Source organism: Palaemon carinicauda, chromosome 36 (assembly GCF_036898095.1).
Source record: "Palaemon carinicauda isolate YSFRI2023 chromosome 36, ASM3689809v2, whole genome shotgun sequence".
Lineage (NCBI taxonomy): Eukaryota > Metazoa > Arthropoda > Malacostraca > Decapoda > Palaemonidae > Palaemon > Palaemon carinicauda.
Window position 1 is genome coordinate 18789903 of NC_090760.1, and position 6831 is coordinate 18796733.

Consider the following 6831-nt stretch of genomic DNA (forward strand, 5'->3'; position numbering starts at 1 on the left):
TTATGTGTTTCCTTGGTGCCTATAGTTTTTACCAGTGTTTTTGGTGTCTCCTTGATAAGAATTTAGTTCATGGCGACCGTGACAGGATAGTTGCATGTTAGGTAATTAATTAAGAGGCTCTCAAAATTAGGTTGCACTAGTTTAGCTGTAGCTCACTCCCACGGGTTTTCTATTAACGATCTTTGTTGTTGGTGATTTTTTGTCAAGTAAGATATAATGTCAAATTTAAAATTGCTTATTACTCAGAGAAAGGTTATTCGTAAGAAAGTAACTGATGCCTTTAATAAATTGGGGTCCTATGCAAATTTTACTGCATCCCGGAAAATATCGGAAAAGTGTCTCCTGTTAAGTTACCAGAAGGGTTTGATAGACTTGGATTCTAAAATTCAAAATTTAAAGTTCGAGGATAGCGCAGTTACAGAACTCGAATTAGAAGAGGAATGTTTGGGTTGTATTGATTATTTAGAGAAGATAGAGAGATGTTTGCCTTTACTTGAAGTTTCTCCTTCCAGTAGTGTCACGGACACAGCTCTTAGTTTACTAAAGCAGCCAACAGCGCCCCTCCCAAAATTTAGTAGCAAGGAAAAGGAGGATCTCTTACAGTTTTTTGTAGAATTTGAGGCTACTACTGGTGTTTATAAATATCCCGATAGGGATTTGTTACTTTTGCTTAAACAGCAAGTTGAAGGTCGGGCTAAGGTTTTGCTGAATTCTCTTGAAGCAGATAAACAGAGTTACCAAGATGCTAAATCTCTCTTGATTAAAGCTTTTGCTTCGGAAGAAGTTAGGAAGTCTTCCACCGTTAAGAAACTAAATCCAGGTGATGACCCATTTAATTATGTTTCTAGGTTAAGGAATTTATGTGAGTCTACTAAGGTTTTACAAATGTCCTCTGATGATTTTTTGACTTATTTTGCTTGGCTAGGTTTGAATGATGAATTTAGGAAAGAGTTAGTGCAAATTACTAATAAGACTTCTCCTTCAATTACGGAGATTTTGGATAACTTTTTTGTAGCTTGCGAGAGGTATGAAAACTCGAGAAAAGTGTCAAATGTTACGCCTTCAACGCATTCCTTATCATGCAATGGTAGTGCTGAAAATGCTGATAGTTTTGCTAGTTTGGCAGTTAAAGTGCATTCTCCTAAGAATAAAGTCCTACCTAGTTGTTCGTTATGTTCTAAGGTTCATGGTAAGGATTTTAATCATTTACTATATAAATGTACTAAATTTCCTACTCCTCAGTCTAAAGTAGATAAATTGAAGTATTTTAAAGGCTGTTTGAAATGTGCTAGTTTTTCGCATCCCACTGCTAAATGTAATTTTAGGTTTAAACAAAAATGTTTTAAATGTTTTGGCTGGCATTTTTCTTTTCTGTGTAACAAAGATAATTCATCTGATTGTAAGAAAAGTGAAGAAGCTATAGCAAGCACAGAAACAAATAATGGGGTTACAGTGTTCTCAAATTTCGTTAGTGACTCTGTTCTTCCTACTTTCACTTTTGGCATTGTTGGACAAGAGCGCTTGTATAGAGGTATAAAAGACAGTGGGTCTCAAAGTACTTTTGTTTCACAGAAATTAGCTGATACTTATGACTTTGAAACTATCAGAAATAATGTTAATCTTACAATTCATGGTTTCAATGGTGTTAAAACTTATCGGAGCAAGGTAGTTCAGGTGCATATTACACTAGGAAATGGTCGTTATAAGATTCCAGCCATGGTTATTCCTGAAATAAAGATTAAGTTGAATTTGCCGATGCTCGGCACGGCAGTGAAGGGTTTTTTAGATAAAGGGTTTTCATTTGCTGATGGGGGTCTTCATTCAAATATCCGGGAAGTAAAGGATATTGAATTTCTGCTTGGTTCTGATGCTGCTTATTGTATTCCAAGTAAAGACGTCCTGTTTGGAAAGGGTACTCTGTCAGTATATGTAGATTCCCCAATGGGCGTTATGTTGGTAGGCAATGTTCAAAGATTGATCGATAATATAGATTTTTTGCCATGTCATTCGATGTCTGTTAGTGCTAGTATTCCTAGTCCACCTAGTGTGGAGTCTTTAGTAAGTGTCCACACTCACTCGTTATTTGTTGCAGATTCTATCATACCTACTTTGGATGATGAGGTTCATGACCTTCACTATGATACTTTGAAAGTTAGTAGTAATTTTTCGGTTTTGAATGACAAGGGAAAGCTTATGGAGTGTAAACTACAAAAGGCAACAAATGAAATATTGGAGCTTGAATGCCCTAAATTCATTAATTATGACCAAACTATTTATGAGGAAGAGACTGTAGAACTGAATAAGCAGTTAGTTGATTATACTTTTAATAATATATCTAGAGAAGTAGATGGTAGGATTCGAGTTCCCTTACTTTGGAATGGTGAGGTATCACACTTGCTATCGAAAAATGAACATTTAGCAGAGGTAATTTTGAAGTCTAATTTTAGGAAGCTTAAAAATAATGTGGGTTATTTAAATTTAATGGATCAGACTATTAAGGATCAAATAGCAGCTGGTATAATAAAACCTATTCATGATCTTGAACAATATAAAGCCCTGCACCCAGATTATGCTTTTCTTCCTCACATGGGAATTTTTAAGCCTGAGAGGGAGACGACTAAGTGTCGTGTAGTCTTTTTATCCAATTTGAGAGAGAATGAGAAAAATAAGAAACTAAGCCTCTCTCTCAACCAGTGTATGCATCCAGGTCCCACATTGAACCAAAAGCTATCCTCAGCTTTTCTTCATTTAAGGTTCGGTCAGAAATTGCTTACCTATGACTTGAAAAAAGCATTCAATATGCTTTCATTAAGTGAATCTGATCAGTCAAAATTGCTGTTTCTTTGGTATAAAAATGTTAAAGCTGGGGACTTTTCTGTTTTTGCTTATCGCAATGTGAGGCTGAGTTTTGGGTTGCGTTGTAGCCCGTTTTTGTTAATGCTTTCCTTATATTATATTTTAGCTTTTAAGGAAGAAAAGGATAAAGATTTGTCAGAATTAAAACATTTAATGTATACCTTGCTGTATATGGATAATGGTGCAATTACCATGGAAACTGGAGAGTCTTTAGAATGGGCTTATAATGAGCTGCCTCGCATTTTTGCTCCGTACAAATTCGAGGTTCAGCAGATTATCACTAATGATAATTCCTTACAAATTAAGATAGATGAAGACATGAAAACTCAGACCCCTGAAACTACAAAGTTGTTTGGTCTTGCATGGGACAGAGTAAGAGATGAAATATTTACAAAGCCTATTTGCCTTGATGGCAAGGCCACCACTAAACGTGCTGTTTTAGGAACAATTGCTTCTCAATTTGACATATATGGCTTTAACATGCCTATTTTAAACAGAAGCCGTTTGTTTATGCACAGGCTTCAGTGCAATAAAAACCTTGGTTGGGATGCATTGTTGCCATTAGAGCTTCAACGTGAATGGGGAAATATATGTAAACAAGCTAATGCTTCTCCTCCCATTAAGATAGGTAGATATGTCGGACCAAGGAATGGTACTTATAAGCTTATGGCTTATACTGATGCTAGTCACGACTTATATGGTTCAGTAATTTTTTTGCAGCACGTTGAATCTGGTAAGGTGAGTTTTGTTCAAGCTAAGAACCGTATGATTAACACTCAGCTGAAGAATAAGTCAATTCCTTCATTAGAGTTAAATGCCATTGTTTTGGGTGTCGAAACTCTCGTGGAACTGCAAAGAGATATCTCTGGACCTTCTTGCCTGAAACCTGTTAACATAGTAGAAATGGTTCTCTATGCTGATTCTCTTTGTGCCCTACACTGGCTTAATTCTTCCTCCCAGAAACTGGATAAAATGCAAAGGTGTTCAACTTTCGTAATGAATAGAATTGGTAATATTCAAAAATTGTGTCAACGATTTCCAATAAGATTCTGTTTCATTTCAGGGAAAGAGAATCCGGCCGACTGTGTTACTAGATGCCTGTCACATAAGCAGTTGTATAAAACTAATTTTCTCGTCGGTCCAGGCAAGAAGTTGGATGACCTCCCTGGTGTGGAACATGACATGACTTTTATTATTCCAAATCCCATGACTGTCACAGACTCTGGGTACCTCTCCAAGTTAAATGCACCTTTAGGGGCAGAACTTTCTCAAACTACTTTTTCTTCTTTAACAGGTTCTCCTGAATATGTTATTGATCCCTGCAATTATTCCAGCTTTCGTAAGTTGATTTTGATTTATCGAAGAATACTAGTAGGCATAAGAAACTGGAAGTCAAAGGCAGGTATATGTTCTCAAACCTCATCTGATACCAACCCCAATCTCTTTGCAGAAGCTAGTAAGAGAGTTGTTATAACGGAGCAAAGGAAGTGTTTTCCAGAGATCTTTGCTTACTTTCAAAATAAGAATAGTTTTAATCTGAAGGCCATTCCTAACCTCATTACTCAGCTTAATATATTCATGGATGAAAATGGTATTCTTAGGGTTAAAAGCAAATTTAAGAAATGGTTTAGCAATAATGGTTTTCCTATTTTACTGCCGAGAGACAGTGCTTTGACGAAGCTAATTATTTTGGATGTTCATTTCAATCTGTTTCATGCAGGATGTTATTCAGTTCTAGCTGAAATACGACGACAATTTCATATCCCTAGGCATTTTTCGACCATCAAAAAAGCATTAAAACAATGTGTGCATTGTAGGCGTTTTTGTAATAGAACTTTCAAACTTAGTCAGAATTCATATAGGGAATTCAGGTCTAATTTACCATCCAAGCCATTTGCTAATGTTTTCATTGATCATATGGGTCCTTTCCATGTTAGGAAGAATAATGAAACTCAAAAAGTGTGGTTATTATGCATTACATGTACTTGGAGTAGGGCAGTGAATCTTAAAATTTGCAAGGATCTTGGTGTAAAAGAATTCTTGCGATCTTTCCAGCTGCATTGTTTTGATTATGGAATCCCTGAATTATGCGTCAGTGATATGGGGACACAGCTTGTAGCTGGGGCTAATGTGATGCAGAACTTTTTAAGTGATCATGCTAGTCAGTTATATTTTGAAGAAAACTATATTCGCCCTATACAGTTTCAGCAATATTTTAAAGGATGCAGTAAGCTTGGATCTCTTGTTGAAGTTTGTGTCAAACAGGTTAAAAGATTGTTGTTTGGAAGTATAAAAAATCTTGTTTTATCTTATGATGACTTTGAATTTATTGTTTGCCACACTGTTCACCTTGTTAATAGGAGACCTATAGCCTTTAAGGAATCCCTTAGAGAAGAAGATTTAGACTTTATACCTGAACCAATTACACCTGAACAGTTAGTTAAGGGCTATGAACTGACTTCCATGAACCTCCTTCCAGAATTACAGGGTATACCAGATGAGGATCCTGACTGGCAACCTTGTGTAAATCCCCAACAGGTTAAAGATGAGTATATGAAATTAAGGAAAGTCAGAAATAATCTGTTATCAAAATATCATAACGAGTTTTTGGGTACACTGATTGACCAAGCTGTTGATAAAAAGGATAGATACCGACCTATTACACAGAGGGGTATTAAAATTGGGGATATTGTCCTACTGAAAGAGGTGCACACAAAACCTAACAATTATCCTATGGGTTTGGTGAAAGAATTGCAATATAACAGTATCGGTGAAGTTACAGGAGCATCGATACAAAAGGGTTCTACTAGGGAAGTCGTTAAAAGACACATTACAACACTAGTTCCTTTTCTTGAAAGATTAGATGATTCGGAACTTTCGTCGACTAATGATTCAGAAAGGCTGCTATAGTTAGTGAGCAGAAGACCAGGGAGATTTTAACAGAGTGAAATGTTAGTGCATTGTTTATATTTTTAGATGCAATTTTTTGTACTAAAAAAGTTGCATCGCTGGTGGTGGACTAAAAGAAATTAAATTTTAGTATATTTAACGTCTTTCATATGTTAAGACATAAGATATGTAAATTGGTTAATTTATATTAATTACTTTTCCCTTATGTAATTACCCTTGACCAACTTTTAAATAGACCCTTTAACCTGTTACCCGTTGTTATCGGGAAAAAATGTTTACTTCGGGACTGACTTAGTTAGCCGAAGCAGTCTGGCAACGAATTGTCTCCGACTCGGAAGCCACACTCTCGTAGGAGATTTTAACCTTGTGCTTTTATCACTAGGACTTTGATGGATAAGATTTTCTCCTACTTTTAAAAGCCCTATGTACCAGCATGATCGTGGTGTAGATTGATCCTTGGGAGTGACCTACCATGTTGAACAAAGTGCCGTGATTAGATGAAGTTCTACAACGCTCGTCCTCGTCGTGTCAAGAGGCTTGATCAAGAGCCAGAACATAACCTCTTAATATTGCCATTTGCCGCTCTGGAATTAATTACAGGTAAGGGTCAACTAGAGAGTGGGTCTCAAGTCAAGCCCTTTGTAAATTCCAGCTTAGGAAAGCTATTTCTTAAGTAAGGCCTTGCATGTCTTTAATATATATGTAATCATCTATGAGCCAAATTTAAGTGTCTTGTGTCTTGGCATATATCCAGGTTAACGTTAGCAATTGTTTATCCTTTAGGGAGTATCCAGTCAACATTATTCGATTGTTCTAGGTTAGTCAATAGCCATTTTATGTCAAATTGATGAAATGTGTAATTGACTGGTAAGCCAGGAATGATAGGCCATTTTCATAACCTTTAGTTCTGCTTGGTAATTTTAATTGATGACCTATCGAAATTTACAGGTGATTACCGAACTGAATGGAGACATTGTGTTATACCCACTACTTCGCATCTAGCTGTAATTACTTCAGGACCTCGGGCAGTTATTGAGAGCCTCTAATAGTTTATTTAAGTTGCTT

The 6831-nt window shown here is 36.3% G+C and overlaps 1 long non-coding RNA gene across 1 annotated transcript in view; it reads left to right on the forward strand.

Moving 5' to 3' along the window:
- The first annotated feature begins 6268 nt into the window (after window positions 1-6268).
- LOC137628798 (uncharacterized) overlaps window positions 6269-6831 on the forward strand; it is a 624-nt gene continuing 61 nt past the window's right edge. The window contains exons 1-2 of the long non-coding RNA XR_011041396.1: window positions 6269-6366; window positions 6715-6831. The exon at window positions 6715-6831 is cut by the window's right edge and continues 61 nt beyond it. This is a non-coding gene — a long non-coding RNA (uncharacterized lncRNA). The remainder of the gene's footprint in view (window positions 6367-6714) is intronic.